Source organism: Strongylocentrotus purpuratus, unplaced genomic scaffold, assembly GCF_000002235.5.
Source record: "Strongylocentrotus purpuratus isolate Spur 01 unplaced genomic scaffold, Spur_5.0 spur5_scaffold_20, whole genome shotgun sequence".
In the NCBI taxonomy this organism is placed as follows: Eukaryota; Metazoa; Echinodermata; class Echinoidea; order Camarodonta; family Strongylocentrotidae; genus Strongylocentrotus; species Strongylocentrotus purpuratus.
Window position 1 is genome coordinate 8581310 of NW_022145606.1, and position 17248 is coordinate 8598557.

General features: G+C 39.4%; 1 long non-coding RNA gene across 2 annotated transcripts; it reads right to left on the reverse strand.

The window, feature by feature from the left end:
• Nucleotides 1-9297: 9297 nt before the first annotated feature.
• Nucleotides 9298-17248, reverse strand: LOC105447495. Of its 2 annotated transcripts, none has more exons than XR_004065493.1 (5): nucleotides 17120-17248; nucleotides 12174-12266; nucleotides 11566-11703; nucleotides 10629-10745; nucleotides 9298-9877 (listed from the first exon to the last, which is right to left on the reverse strand). It is a non-coding gene; the product is annotated as an uncharacterized LOC105447495 (long non-coding RNA). The 2 variants fall into 2 exon arrangements; XR_004065494.1 differs by having other exon boundaries at nucleotides 9298-9899.

Below are 17248 nucleotides of genomic sequence, written 5' to 3' on the forward strand. Positions count from 1 at the left end.
GCCCCATTGCAGCCCTTTTCCCCTTGCTTACATTGAACTGAAGTTTTGCGTCAAATGGTGTAGCATTCAAGAAACATTCATGCCTTAATTAAGACCTCCCTTCGATTCCCCAAAGTGGATGGAAACTCTTTTTCGAGGGGGGTGTACACATTAATGAACGTGTACAAAATCAATCTTACAACAAGAATTCGTCCAAAAAAGCAATTGGTGAGGTAAATTTCAATATCAATTCAGAATAAAAGCGGCACGTTTATTATTGATTCCTGTTACAAAGAGATTATACAAATAAAAATAAATCGTTGACATTCATACCGGATCCTACGACTATAGACTCTACATGAACAGATCGTGTTTACTAGTAGCGCACAACAGGGTGTCTAAACTCTGAGACTCTGCAGAATGCACAGTCTAACCAGGAAGCTTTAATGAATGGAGATCCCGTCCAAGAGGCCCCTTTGAAGTCATCCGTGGCACCGCGCGTCTTTTGTTTCCCCTACCGTAATCCCCTTAATCCCCTCAGAAAAACCGTACAGCTTCCTAGTAGCACTAAGTCCTTCCTCTACACACACAGCGGGTGAGTTTGTGTATGCGTGTGTGTATGTGTGTCTGTGTCTGTCTGACTGCCTTTGTTCAATGCACTGTTTTATTCGTCACCAGTGACTTGGCGCAATTGAGATCTGGCAGTCTAGTAAAGATTGTCTGATGTTCAGTCATGCATTCCGAGATTCAAATAAAAATGGTACCTAAATGTACTAGGAGGAAAACTCTATCAATACATATCATAAAACCCATGATTAAATATTCATACTTCAAACAATACAACTTTTAAAAAATAGGACTTTTTTTTTTTTACTCACTCTGTACATTAGAGCTATCCGAGCACGAAAAAAGCATTTGATAACCATTAAAAAGTTGCATTGGTCATATGTTGTGAATTCGGTATTTTATGTTATAGCTAAACACATCTTCAATGATCATGACCTATTTTTTTGCGGTGGCACGCATGACTTCTAAGCTCGATGCCTGCATATTTTTACGACCGAGTGAATAAAGAACTTGGGGAAGCAGATGGCGTTGCGTAACATTTTGTAATATTATGAATGCCAGGTGGGAACTGTGCACTGAAAAGGACAGCTGGATTCGATGGCTGGAGAGGGTTATATTTCTTTTTGTTAAGCCAAGTTAATCTTGAATATTTTTCCCTCGGGAAATTCTTTCGAGACGGTATCTCCATTCATTACAGCTTCCTGGTCTTACAACATTACATTGGTTCATTACTACCACTTCCCCTGACGTTGCCAGAGGCTGACCAGGAAGCTGTTGACAGAGCTATGTCTGGCTTAAACGTATAGCATTATGCAAAAGGTGTTTGCATGCAGAGAACAGTGACTCTATGGTGTCATGCCTATTATAGTTCTGGGATGCTATTCATGAAAATATTCAAAGGGAGAAAACTTTGCAAAAATAATACACAACTTTTGACATAAAAGGTGCTGTGATGTATACGTTTGTTTCCTGGTTGATGTTGCACAGTCGCAGAGAGAGAGAGAGAGAGAAGTTTGAGAGAAAGAACTGTGAAGTTTTGTAAGAATAAAAGAGGAAAGAGGTTGACACGATCTGGTTGAAGATTGCATGCACTGCCCATAGAAATCAGCGGATGGGAGTAATCTTGTAAACTACATGTATGTCTTATAATCTTCTTAATATGAAGGCACTTTGATGATTTGTTAACTATACTATTCTCCCAAACTGACATTCAAAGAATGAGAAAACTCGCATTGTAATTGTCAATTTTCCCTTTAGTCATTCTATTTTTGTAAATGGCGTCATACTTCATGAGGAACGCATGTTTATTGAGGTCGTTTTGCCTTGAACAACCCTGTAGCAATACCAAATATAACTTTTCATTCCTCTATACTCCCCTAACAACAACCAAAACAGTGCAAAGGAACATGTTTAATAGGAAACGGCAGGTATAATAATAATTCACTTCAGAAGAGTTGTTTTTCTGATTATAAACCATAGTAGATTCAATACTTTGATCCCGTTGTTATTTTCTCAAACAGAAGTGTAGAGCGGAACGGCATGTATCAATAGCATGCTATTTATGAAAATATTCAGAGGGGGAAAACTTTAGAAAAATAAACCACAATTTTGACATAATAGGTGTTGGTATGTATACATTTTGTTTCCTGGTTGATGTTTGCACAGCCAGAGAGAGAGAGAGAGAGAGAGCGGAGCTAGGGAGTGAGAGAGAGAGAGAGAGAGAGAGAGAGAGAGAGAGACGTGCGAGAGCAAGTTCTTTTCGTGCTTCTCTCCTCCCCATCTACTTTTATCTTCATTACAAGAGTACCTAAAATGAAACACTTTTCTTTTCTCTTCGTTATTAAAATTGTTTTGTTTTATGATCGGTCAGAAATTGTTCTGACTCGTATGTTTATGTATAGGCAAAGGATGAAATGAGAGACAGCGAGAGAGAGAGAGAGAAAGAGAGAGAACTCAAACTCAAAAGAAAAAGAAAAATGAATGTATACTGTGAAGTTTTGTAATGATCAAAGAAAAACGAGGTTGACTCGATTCGGTTGAAGATTGCATGCACTGCATATACAAATCAGCAGATGTGACTCAGTTTTACAACTTCTCCTTTAATGTCTTGTAATCCTCTTAATATGAAAGCACTTAGATGGTTTGTTAACTATACTATTCTCTCAAACTGACATTCAAAGAATGAGAAAACTCATATTGCAATTGTCAATCTTCCCGTTAGTCATTCTATTTTTATAAATGGCGTCATACTTCATGACGAACGCATGTTTATTGAGGTCGTTTTGCCTTGAACAACCCTGGAGCAATACCAATAACAACCAAAACAGTGCAAAGGGACATGTTTAATATGAAACGGCAGGTTTAATAATAATTCACTTCAGAAGAGTTGTTTTTCTGATTATAAAGCAATTAGATACAATACTTGATCAAGTGTTTTTTTTGTCCAACAGAAGTGTAGAGCGGAACGGCATGTTTCAATAGTATGCTATTGATGAAAATATTCAAAAGGGGGAAAAACTTTAGAAAAATAAACCACAACTTTGACATAAAAGGTGCTCGTATGTAAACATTATGTTTCCTGGTTAATGTTTACACAGTCAGAGAAAGAGAGAAATAGAGAGAGAGAGAGAGAGGGGAGCTAGGGAGGGAGAGAGAGAGAGTGATAGATATGTGCGAGAGCAAAGTTCTTTTCGTGCCCCTCCCCTTCCCACCTCCTTTTATCTTTATTACAAGAGTACCTAAAATAAAACACTTTTCTTTTCTCTTCGTTATTGAATTTGCTTTGTTTTTATCATGGGTCTGAAATTGTTCTGACTCGTCTGTTTATGTATAGGCAAAGGATGAAATGAGAGAGAGAGAGAGAGAGAGAGAACTCAAACTCAAAAGAAAAAGAAAAATGAATGTATACTGTGAATTTTTGTAATGATCAAAGAGAAACGAGAATGACTCGATTCGGTTGAAGATTGCATGCACTGCATATGCAAATCAGCAGATGTGACTCAGTTTTTCAACCTCATGTAACACTTTGATGAATTTTTTACTATGCTTTTCTCCCAAACTGACATTCAAAGAATGAGAAAACTCACATTGTAATTGTCAATTTTCCCTTTAGTCATTCTATTTTTGTAAATGGCGTCATACTTTATGAGGAACACATGTTTATTGAGGTCGTTTTGCCTTGAACAACCCTGGAGCAATACCAAATATAACTTTTCATTCCTTTATACTCCCCTAACAACAACCAAAACAGTGCAAAGGGACATGTTTAATAGGAAACGGCAGGTATAATAATAATACACTTCAGAAAAGTTGTTTTTCTGATTAGAAACCATAGTAGATACAATACTTAATCCCGATGTTATTTTGTCAAACAGAAGTAAAGAGCGGAACGGCATGTATCAATAGTATGCTATTCATAAAAATATTTAAAGGGGGAAAACTTTAGGAAACTAAACAACAACTTTCACATAAAAGGTGCTCATATGTAAACATTATGTTTCCTGGTTGATGTTTACACGGCCAGAGAGAGAGAGAGACATAGAGAGAGTGAGAGAGATGTGCGAGAGCAAAGTTCTTTTTGTGCCTCTCCCCTCCACACCTCCTTTTATCTTTATTACAAGGGCACCTAAAATGAAACACTTTTCTTTTCTCTTCGTTATTGAATTTGCTTTGTTTTTATCATGGGTCTGAAATTGTTCTGACTCGTCTGTTTATGTATAGGCAAAGGATGAAATGAGAGAGAGAGAGAGAGAGAGAGAACTCAAACCCAAAAGAAAAAGAAAAATGAATGTATACTGTGAATTTTTGTAATGATCAAAGAGAAACGAGAATGACTCGATTCGGTTGAAGATTGCATGCACTGCATATACAAATCAGCAGATGTGACTCAGTTTTTCAACCTCATGTAACACTTTGATGAATTTTTTACTATGCTTTTCTCCCAAACTGACATTCAAAGAATGAGAAAACTCACATTGTAATTGTCAATTTTCCCTTTAGTCATTCTATTTTTGTAAATGGCGTCATACTTCATGAGGAACGCATGTTTATTGAGGTCGTTTTGCCTTGAACAACCCTGTAGCAATACCAAATATAACTTTTCATTCCTCTATACTCCCCTAACAACAACCAAAACAGTGCAAAGGAACATGTTTAATAGGAAACGGCAGGTATAATAATAATTAACTTCAGAAGAGTTGTTTTTCTGATTATAAACCATAGTAGATTCAATACTTTGATCCCGTTGTTATTTTCTCAAACAGAAGTGTAGAGCGGAACGGCATGTATCAATAGCATGCTATTTATGAAAATATTCAGAGGGGGAAAACTTTAGAAAAATAAACCACAATTTTGACATAATAGGTGTTGGTATGTATACATTTTGTTTCCTGGTTGATGTTTGCACAGCCAGAGAGAGAGAGAGAGAGAGAGAGAGACGTGCGAGAGCAAGTTCTTTTCGTGCTTCTCTCCTCCCCATCTACTTTTATCTTCATTACAAGAGTACCTAAAATGAAACACTTTTCTTTTCTCTTCGTTATTAAAATTGTTTTGTTTTATGATCGGTCAGAAATTGTTCTGACTCGTATGTTTATGTATAGGCAAAGGATGAAATGAGAGACAGCGAGAGAGAGAGAGAGAAAGAGAGAGAACTCAAACTCAAAAGAAAAAGAAAAATGAATGTATACTGTGAAGTTTTGTAATGATCAAAGAAAAACGAGGTTGACTCGATTCGGTTGAAGATTGCATGCACTGCATATACAAATCAGCAGATGTGACTCAGTTTTACAACTTCTCCTTTAATGTCTTGTAATCCTCTTAATATGAAAGCACTTAGATGGTTTGTTAACTATACTATTCTCTCAAACTGACATTCAAAGAATGAGAAAACTCATATTGCAATTGTCAATCTTCCCGTTAGTCATTCTATTTTTATAAATGGCGTCATACTTCATGACGAACGCATGTTTATTGAGGTCGTTTTGCCTTGAACAACCCTGGAGCAATACCAATAACAACCAAAACAGTGCAAAGGGACATGTTTAATATGAAACGGCAGGTTTAATAATAATTCACTTCAGAAGAGTTGTTTTTCTGATTATAAAGCAATTAGATACAATACTTGATCAAGTGTTTTTTTGTCAAACAGAAGTGTAGAGCGGAACGGCATGTTTCAATAGTATGCTATTGATGAAAATATTCAAAAGGGGGAAAAACTTTAGAAAAATAAACCACAACTTTGACATAAAAGGTGCTCGTATGTAAACATTATGTTTCCTGGTTAATGTTTACACAGTCAGAGAAAGAGAGAAATAGAGAGAGAGAGAGAGAGGGGAGCTAGGGAGGGAGAGAGAGAGAGTGATAGATATGTGCGAGAGCAAAGTTCTTTTCGTGCCCCTCCCCTTCCCACCTCCTTTTATCTTTATTACAAGAGTACCTAAAATAAAACACTTTTCTTTTCTCTTCGTTATTGAATTTGCTTTGTTTTTATCATGGGTCTGAAATTGTTCTGACTCGTCTGTTTATGTATAGGCAAAGGATGAAATGAGAGAGAGAGAGAGAGAGAGAACTCAAACTCAAAAGAAAAAGAAAAATGAATGTATACTGTGAATTTTTGTAATGATCAAAGAGAAACGAGAATGACTCGATTCGGTTGAAGATTGCATGCACTGCATATACAAATCAGCAGATGTGACTCAGTTTTTCAACCTCATGTAACACTTTGATGAATTTTTTACTATGCTTTTCCACCCGATACCAATACAGTAACAGTAAAGTATCGAAGGAGATTACCCAAAGTTGCTCAGTAATATCAGAGCAGAATATGTAATCTGAAACCCAGGTGACAAGGTTGCTATGGTAATGTACTGGAACTATTGTCACCTAGGTTAGATTTATAGAACAGTAGTGAACTGTAGGATTGAGTAATTTTTGCGCCCTGATAGTACACTGGTCTGATGAGTTTTCTTTACTCCAGACTTTACCTATTTTTAATCGCATGGGCAATGAAAATATAAATGATATAAAATAAAACGCTCGCATGCTCCTCTGTGTAGGTTGTTCATGTTGTTTAATGTTCACTTATTAATTTAGATTTTGTTGGCACTGACATAACATTTTTTAATTCACTTTTTTAAATATTTTTAGGGGGGTAGGGGCAATGCTTCATGCATGCATAAACAACGAGTTAAGCAAGATCATAGCTTTAAAAGAACCTAGCGGTAAAGAGTACCAATTAATCACCAAAACAAAGGTTGTAGTGAAGTTAGGAGTTTCATTTGATTATAGGCCGATTGTATAACATTTTAAAAGAGCTATAGATTGATATTATCCCTATTTATAGACCCTCGATTAACATAAAATCGTCTTGTGAGTAGACTATTACCTCTTACTTTAATGTTATCCAGATTACGGTTGCCACAGTAACGCACTGTTCCTCTTTATCACCTGAGTATTATAGTGTCTCTCCTTCTTTCCTCGTCCCCTTCTATTGTCTCAATCCCTCATCCCCATTCTCCTTTGATTTTCCCCTGCCCCCCCCCCCCCGCCCCCAATGCACCCCTTCAGCCATTTCCCTCTCTTCGCCGTAAACCCAATCATCTTTCCCCCATCCTCTCTAAACTCGTTCTTCCGCCGGTTTGCTTGCTCATCTCTCCCCTCCCCTTCTCCCCTTGCCTTACCGCTTCCCCTCTCTAGCTTTCTGTTTACCACTCTCTCCTTCTTTCTTCTCTCCCCTTTCATTCACCTCCAACTTTCGTCTTCTACCTTCTTTTTCACCGCCTTTAATTCGCTCTTATCCGTTAATCCCAGTTTATCTAATCCTTTCCCATAGTTCATTCACTCCCTTTTCCCAAACCTTCATCAACTCATTCTCCGGTCGGCCTGCTTATTCCGCCCCCCCCCCCTCCTCAATCTTCCTTCCCTCCATCCCGCACGCGCTCTTTCTCCCTCTCTCTTTCCCTTCACTATCCTGCGCTAGCTCTTCTTATTTCCCCTCATTTCCTAAACGCTCCACGGAGTATACGCCCTTATTCCCTTACCCGGCCGGCCGCCCTCTTAAATCCAAAAGAATGCCCCCTTTCGCCTTCTCCCCACCTACGCTCCCTTTTCTCCGCGTCTCATTAATGTTGGTCCCTCTCTCGATCCCCCTTTCTCCCTGCTTCCCCTCTCCAGGCGCGGATCCAGGATTTCTTAGGGGTGGGGGCCCATTTTTTTAAATTTTTGCTCCCGGAAATTTGAAAATCGCTCAGTAGGGGGGGGGGGGGGGGGGTGAGCACAATTTTTTTTGAGGGGGCCCTCTACATTTTGCACCCCCCCCCCCCCTTCCCCTTGAGCGCCAGGGGGTGGGGGGCGGCGGGAATCTCCCCAAAAAGGTAAAATATTTTTGAAGGGGGGGGGGACGGCCCCCCCCCCCCGATCCGCCACTGCCCCTCTCTTACATCGCTCTCTCAGCTCCACCGTTCCTCTCTGTTTCCTCTACTTTTTGTTCCCCCTTTAACCTCCCCTTAGTGGGTAGTGAGCACATTTTTTTTTGGGGGGGGGGCCCTCTAAATTTTGCCCCCCCCCCCTTGAGCGCCAGGGGGGGGGGGGGCTGGGAGGTGCGGCATCTCCCCAAAAAGGTAAAATTAACATGTTTTTACAGTTTTATTTTCGAGGGGGGGGGGGAATGGCCCCCCCCCCCCCCACCCGGATCCGCCACTGCCCCTCTCTTACCTCGCTCTCTCAGCTCCACCGTTCCTCTCTGTTTCCTCTACTTTCCCCCTTTGTCCTCCCCTTAGTGGGTAGTGACCACATTTTTTTTTTTGGGGGGGCCCTCTAAGTTCCCCCCCCCCTTGAGCGCCAGGGGGGGGGGGTGGGGCATCTCCCCCAAAAGGTTTTTACACGTTTTATTTTTGAAGGGACGGCCCCCCCCCCCTCCCCGGATCCGCCACTGCCCCTCTCTAACCTCGCTCTCTCAGCTCCACCATTCCTCTCTGTTTCCTCTACTTTCTGTTCTCCCTTTAACCCCCCCCCCCCCCCCATTAATTCCTCTTTTTCCCCCTGCTTTCACAGAGTCTCCTCATTGTATATTATATCACCTCCCATTTCTTGGCCTTCCTCCTCTTTCAGCCTAACATCATATATCGGGCATATATCATTATCATTGTCCCACTCATTTCTAGCCCTTCCTCCATTTTCTTCCCCATTTCATCCTCTTTTTCCTCACTCAATCCATCTCCTCCCTTCTTCCCTATTCTACTCTATATACCTCTCTCTTCTACCTCCTGCTCCCGCCCTCCTTTACCCCTCCAATTCTGTTTTCCACACTCAGTCTCCTTCTCACCTCGTCCCCTTCTATTCTCTCGATCCTCCTTCCCCACCCTCTCTAAACTCATTCTATCGCCTCATTCGCCGTCTTGCTCATCGTGTTGATATAGGTGATATATTACTATATTATCCTTGTCTCCTTATGTAGAAAACAAAACCTGTTACAATACAAAATATGGGGCACTTATCCCTCTTCACCAACCCCTCCCCGAATCAAAGAATATGTACAACTCATGGTTGGGAGGAACAAAAATTTAAATTTCCTCATAAAAGGAATCAATGTTACTGATCATGCTGAGCTTATAATGCAGTCGCTTGTCTTCACACATTCTTTATATATGAAACAGCCCAGGCAACTGAGTGGCCGGTGGCCGCCTATCACACTGCCCAAATCGCGTTCCAGAGAAGAACAAAGTCCACACAAAGAAATAAAATTCTCGACAAATGTTGAAGTGGATAGTAACTTTATTACAATTTATTACATTTAATCATGAAAAGTCACATCTATGGGGTGGAAGCCCCCAACTCTGCTAAAACTTTAGCACCTCATGGCGGCAAAGGAAATGAGGTATGAAACAAAATAAGGAAGTCATCCGAAAAGTAAAAGCTCGCGCCAATTCAGGAACTGCTTCCCATTTTATACCTTCTGATACGTGTGTTGCCCCTTAAAACGGCGTGTCACCACGGGGCATTGCGTCAAATTAATCCCTGGAACCATATGCACCCATATTAAAAGGAACTTTATTAATTTTCCGAATTTAATCTCCAGAGTTGAGCTCACCGGACCCACCATTACTCCTCTACAATCCATTGATTGAGTTTATGTGTATTGCAAGTAGTCCACAGTCAGGAGGGTCACAAACCCCTCTACATGTACATCCACTGTCACATCTCGATTCTTGAGATGAACTCGGTAGAAGTATCCACATTGTTTTGGAGTTGCATGCTCCTTCTGGTGACTGCTCCCCTTCAGCTACTAGTACAGAAAAGTCCAATGGCATCCTTGTACGCAATTCTGACAAGCCGGCTGTTCATGAATAAAATATAAACTATTTTCAAATAGTATACAACTTTAGGAAGTAAAGCTGACATCATCAGTGTATTTCTTCTTCTTTTTCTTCTTGTTCTACTTCTTCTAGTAAGTAATCTTCAAAGAGTTATTTGTTTTATATAAACATATTGTTCGCTCGACAGGAGTACGTTCCTTATTTTCCATGCTTATCAGCCCAACGACACATCCCAGATAATTATAATAATACATGGTCTTCATGGTCTGAAATGAAATTACTGTATTACCAAACATGCCTTTCATTACTAATATACTACGTTTGTGTAAAAGATCTAATTAAACATTCAGACCATTGTTTTTAAAATGGCATTCACAGAGAAATCATAGAATTGAATTCCAAAAATACTTGACACCGGCAACTTTACAGTGTAAAAATCTCATTCTGATCTGAGTTGTTACAACCAAAGGTGTCCAATCATTTTTATTTTTTTTACTGTTAGTATGCAAACATATTTTTCTTTATCACACTTCTCAGGCAACTACCTCCAGGACATCCAAGATACAGCCATATGACATAATTAGATCTTGTACTGCTAGGCTGACCGCCCTACCACCCCCATTTTTGTTTAAAATCACCAATCCAATCGTTGAACTTGGGTTACTGTTGTTAAGAAAATATATTGTGAAAGTGGGATGGGTTGCATGTGGTAAGGATGTGTTGGTTAACAATTGCAACAAAAATTTCTCGCTATTCTATGGGGCGACTTACTTCAGACACTGTCATCTGGCCTCCGAGCTTTAGACAGCAAGGTCCTCGTCTACCATATCATTGTGAGCTTCTCATTCTACCCTTCATTTGCATGAAATACATTACATGTACAGGCACCTGTTTGTATAGAAACATAAAATAAATTCACTTTTATGGCATGTTCATGAAAGCAATGTACAGTACTAATTATAAAGTGAACAGCAGGGTAGGGTTCTTGCAGAATTTCTAGAACTCGCAGTAAGGGTGTAATAAATTTAAACTTTGAACAATACTGGTATGTAGAAAGGGATTTAGGGTAGCCCGAAATTGGGTCTGGCAATGTTTAATACATTTAGGGTTGACATTATGTTTAGCAATGGATCCAGGATTAAAGTTAAGAATTCATTTTGTGTTACAACATAACCAGTACATAAATGCCAATAGAGCACGTTGTGAAAATCGCTGAATTCTTTTAATTGGTAATACAGTGCTACATGTTTCACAAACTGCAGGCCAGTGTGTTTTTACTTTATAAAATCTATTGTAAATGATACTGTGTTATATACTTTTTTCCCTTCCACTCTACATCATGTTTCTGCTTTCACAATACAGAGGAAGATTTTAAAACTACCATTGATGAGTAAAAGATACATGCAGCTCCACCAGCACCTGGAATATCCAGTTGTACTACACCTTCTCCTGAGACAATTGCTTCACATAATTTTTCTACACTATTAAACTTCATCCCTAGGCCTAACCCTAAACCTAAACCACCTTAATCACAATTCCAACCCTCAGTCTAACCCTACACCTTTGACAAAATAAAGCCTAGAGTAGTCGTTGCAGGAGCAAATGTTGAGTTACTAAAAATGCCATGACAGACTCATATGCTATGAATTTATCTCTGTTTCTTTCCCTGATTTGTTAAAAAAACATTGTAATATGCATTATGAATTACCAGTCCATTGTGCTTCGCTCATATATTGCCAGGCACAAGAGGCCATCGCTTTGAGGTATTAGGGCAGAACATCAAGACTGAAGGTGGAACCTCAAGGCACTCCATGATCTCTCAACAGCAAGCCCTTCCTCTCCATCCCTGGAACCGAAATATAAAAATATTCAATAAATATTAACCAAATATGTAAGAATACACAAAAATTGCATTTTTTTTTCTTCAATTGTCTTCAATGTTTACTTTCTTTTTCAGCAAAATATGAAGGTCAATTATTTTCTTTTTGCTTGTCATTCTGTTTCGTGTATAGGACTCCCCCCCCCCCCATCCCTTCTTCAAGGCCTTCAAATGTTAATTATAAAAAATATACATTGGAAGTTAAAATACACTTTAAATAAACACTACAGTAACTTGTTAGTAGACATTTTGTTGCACACATACCATGTAGCCACCCCTGAATCGATACTTCTCAAACCAGCCCTTTGCACACCCCTCCAACTTGGCCTTATTTAATGCCCTCACACATTTAAAAATTTCCTTTTACTTGACAAACTAAACAGGTCAAGTTTTAAAAAGTCCAAGTTAAAAAAAAAAAAAATAAAAAAAAAAATTACCTTTTCTTGTTGTGGTCTGTTTTCTCCAGGACATTCTTGTTTCAGGCACATACTTAAAGAAGCAAGCATATGGTAATACACTCTGTATATTTCCTGTAAAAGAGAGGGGGAAAATTTATTCTTAAAATAGCTAGGTTCACATTCAGACTCAGTGACTGAAAACAACAGTCACTGCTACAATGTTTGCAGTCTAAAGACTTAGAGCAGAGACAGAGTCTTGACGTAAAACTAAGAGACATAGAGTCAAGACTGCGCCAAAAAAAGATCAATACTCTAGAGTAAATTTAGAAACCACAAGCATGACTAGGCACTAGACTACACTACACTGCAGAGTGCAGTATACTTCTTCTCCTTCTTGAAGATAATCTGCCTCCTATCCTTCAATACCGGTACTGAAGATTCTTGCAGATGCCGTATATACATGTATATATATATATATACATATATTCGGCCTGAGTGGGGTGTGCAGGTAGACCACTACACCAGGTTTTTCCCCTATTCTTGTACGAATAGTGCCGTGGGTTCTTAACGTGCAAGGGTAGTGACTATCCTGTACACGGGGTCTCCTTTTAACATCCTATCCGAGAGACGGATTGTTTTCCATGTAACATAGCCTGCGTCTATGAAACAACAAGGGGAGGGGCACGTTAACACACAACGCTTGCTTCAGTCATCCGCCTGGGTGAGATTCGAACCCAAGATCTTTGGGCCGACAGGCAGACGCTTTACCGACTGAGCCAATTCGCCTCCTAGTCCTCCTACTGTCTACCGACTAGACTCTAGATTATTTACATTTCTATTTTAATTCTAACTTAACTAAAGTCTAGTGAAATCTTTACTCCAGGGAGCTCCGTCACCGAAGCCCTTCGGAGGCCGTAGGCGGAGCTCTCTGAAGCATGTACATGTATAGCATGGTGTTAGTGAAATCTAAACACTGTTTGGGGTTTGCAGTTTATTGCAGGAGTTGTTGTTTTGGCTGCTTACAGCTTAGCCTGCCCTTGAAATAAAAATGAAATTTTTCAATTCTAAATTTATTAAATCTGACAGCCAAGTCCGAATAACAGCAACGGATGACAGTAGATCTACTACTACAGTATACCACTCCAGCAAAGCATAGACTGATATAGACCGAAAGCTTCAGTCTCTGATATCGACGGTTGTTCTGCTGAAATTGCATCTGGCTCATCTGACCGCCTCTATACATAGACTGAAGTACGTCCTATGGTGACTGAGTGGAACAAATGGTTTGGTTCGGCAGGACCGCGATGAATGAGATGTGCAACAAGATTTTTACTCTTTACATCCTCATATATTCACTTTGGCTGTAAAATTACATTTGATTATATTAACAAATAAAAAATAACACAGAAATATCTACTTTGACTTACGATAGCTTGCTCATTTAGATCCTACATTAACAAGTCAACGCAAAGCGTAGCATCCCCTCGCAGGGTACAAATGGCCTATATACATGCACATGTACATTAGAACAAGTTACCTCCATTGGACTATACTATTATATTACTAGGCAAGGAAGTTAACCACATTTTCACATATATAATTAGGTGTTTTTGCATATTTAATGAGATATGACCTTTCACCTTTCACCTACATACTCGGAAATTTAACTTAGCCTGTATTTTGATATCATGTACCTTCATATCAAATTTCATTAAAATCTGTCAAACATTACCGAAGTTATTGATCGGAATCCAAAATTGTTACGGACGGACGGACGGCAGTGTTTCTATATCCCCTCCAACTTCGTTGCTAGGGGATAATGATTAATCCGAGAAAGTCTCGTAGTCAACATGATTTGTTGTCAGCCACCTGGTTTTTAGATGATGAATATTCATTTTTTCTTTTTGAACGTCCAATAGCTACGTACGAGTCAGCCCGTCTTGACCCAGTGACGTATGCATATTCATAAACCCAATATTAAACAAGTGCTCTGATTGGCCATTGGCTATGTTTTGGTAGGTTGACCCGGAAATATATCGGCCGGGTCATGTCATACATGTAGATTACCAGAATGAATGCATGAAGGTACCGTTTCACGGTTCTGAAATCAAAATTGGATAACTCATACACGTACTGTACATGTAAGTCCGTAAATTTCACTTTGAAAATAAGTCATAACAAATAACTGTGAATAGGAGAAAAATATACATAGGGTCTAGCTTTTTTTCTATTTGCTTTATAAATCAGAAAATTAGATCTAAATATAGAAAATCGGGGGAGCAGATTTCAGAGTAAAAAGAGGTACAGAATAGGCTCAATCTATCCCCCTCCCCCCCCCCCCCCCCCCCCCCTGTGTGAGTCGTCTGGGTTACGATCTGTGTATGGGGAATGTCGACAAATGTCAGTTTTATTAAAGAAATGACCCATATCAGACGGTTATTTCTGTCTAAGACTGATAGAGAACCCCCCCCCCCCCCTCAGTGTTATTTAGGGTACACATATGCTTGTTCTCTCTTTATGAAAACACCCCCTATCTGAGGACTGCCAAAATTTCTGGACGCCCCTTATGCGGGCTTTTCCTGCCTTTGAGACCCCCCTAAATCCGGAACACTGCTCAATGAACCCCCTATCTCAGAAAAAGCAGACCAACCCCCCCCCCCCCCCCCCCTTTACTCAGATAAGCTGTCTACTGGTTGGCTCACACACCCAGGGAATACCCCAAAGAACTTAGCCTGCATTATGTACATTTAGCACATGAAATACATACAAAATTTCTGTGCTCCTGTTTTCATTCATACATGTACCTTGTAAGAATAAACAAAGTTTGCAAATTAGTTCTATGCTCACTTATCTGCATAATATATCACTACCGAATAATTAATTTAGTGCCTGATATTGAGACTTAGTTAGAAATAAGCCTTCCATTATTCTTAACTGACATCGCCTGTGCCTGCATAACTGTGTCCTTTCACATAGGCCTACTAATGTTTGTACCTGTCATAATGAATGACTTTGTAATCAAACTCTGTAACTAAGTACTTTGTCCTCGTAAAGATACTCTTTAGATTTAATGAATCAGTAATTACTGCTATTTAATTTTAGGTATCATCAATCGTCACTAAACTAAAGTACTGATTTTGACACCTAACAAACGAATGCACGCAATAAAGACGATGCGAAGTGGCTGATTGGCAATTTTGACAGTAAGCCCACGCTTAAAATCTTTAAATTATTCTTTCTAACTTCTGTAAATTATATTTTACTGCTATTTTAGACTAGTAGCCTAGTATTAGTAGTAGGGGTGTCATCAATTTTCACTACATCTAAGTAAAGTACGAATTTTGAGTGAAATCAGCTGAGTTTTGTACAGTGCTGTGTGAAATGTTGAGAATCAACAGCACAGCTTTTAATACACAGCCAGGATGCAGGAGGCGAGTTTGCTCAGTTAGTAAAGCGTCTGCCTGTCGAAGCAAACATGAAGATATAGGTCACGTCTAGTCTAGTCTAGATCTAAGAAGGGAGATCCCGGGTTCGACCCCAACCCAGGCGGATGACTGAAGTGTGTTAACGTTCCCCTTCCCTTGTTCATAGGCGCAGGTTATGTCAAGTGGAAAACAGGATAGGACGTTAAATGGAGGCCCCGTGTACAGGAGAGTCACTACCCTTGCAAAGAACCATTTCATTGCACTATTCGTAGCTATAAATTATAGCTAGAGGTCTAGTAAGTAGTAAAATCTAGACCCTACTAATGGTCCACATGCACATGTAGTAGATCTAGATCTAGGCTATATTACATGGTATAGATCTAGATTCTAGGGCAGGCATCTTGAAGAATTCAGTATTAACTTAATACTGAATTCTTCAAGATAATTAATAATAATAATCCTTAATAATTAAGGAGGCCGGAGGCAGATTATCTTGAAGAAGAAGAAGGATAGTAATATTTATATACTTGTTGTAAAGCACTTAGGCCTAAAGGCGCTGAGAGACATTTGTATTAATTAGCGCTAGATCTATATAAAAATTAAATATTAGGCCTACTAGGGTCTACGTTAGATTCTATTTAAGTAATATTGACTGCCTTCTGGGCAATACGACATATATCGCCCGAACCGAAGGTGAGGGTGATATATGACAAGTCGTATTGCCCTGAATTAGGCAGTCAATATTACTATTATTAACCACATCAGACATCTAGAGCAAACAAGAAACTCTTACTATTTTATACTGTTAAATTATGTAGATCTAGGCTACACAGGGTTTCCTAGCATTAGAAGTTGCAAAAACATTGTCAAACCAGCACTGTTCATCCAGTGTTTGACAGATTTTCGATACACTGCAAACAGTTTGCCTAGATCTAGGTGTGATTGTTACGTCACAATGAGAGTTCGCGCAAAGTGCACATTTTCTTATACACGATGCGCGATGTAAATTACAATAGCTGATGCGCGATGTAAATTACAACTGGCACTATATTATTGCTCACTAGTTTAACACGCATTTTGCCATTGACTTTTCAGAGCGGGCTAAAATATTTGTCCATTGACTTACTGTATAACCTATATTGCCCGCCAAATTACACACAAATCCCATTGACTGTTCTGAGCGGGCTAAAATATTTGCGCATTGGTTTACTGACTGTATTGCCCGCCAAATTACACACAAAATCCCATTGACTTTTCTGAGCGGACTAACTTATTGTAATTTTGTTGACTTATCCATCAAACCTTGAGGGCAATAACATTTAAAAATTGCCCTGCTCTGTGCTCAGATGTCTGATACGGTTAATAATTATTATTATTAATGCAGCTAGGCCTAGGCCTAGATCTAGTCTATGTGTGTGCAGTAGACAGTACATGTACTAGGCCTATAGGCCGTAGGGACTGTTGCGAAAATGCCCGGGAGTTCTAGGGCTCTAGTTCAAAAAACACATAAATATCACCTTATGAATACGAAATTACGGAATAAATATGACATGTACTTACAGGATTTCTACAGAAAACCGTGTCCAGCACCGAAGTTGCCTGTTAGGTTCATTGTCACAGATAAGGTCTATATTTAGCCTTGTGGTTGTTTTAGTATAGGCGCAGAGAGTGCGACAGTGCAATTAGACT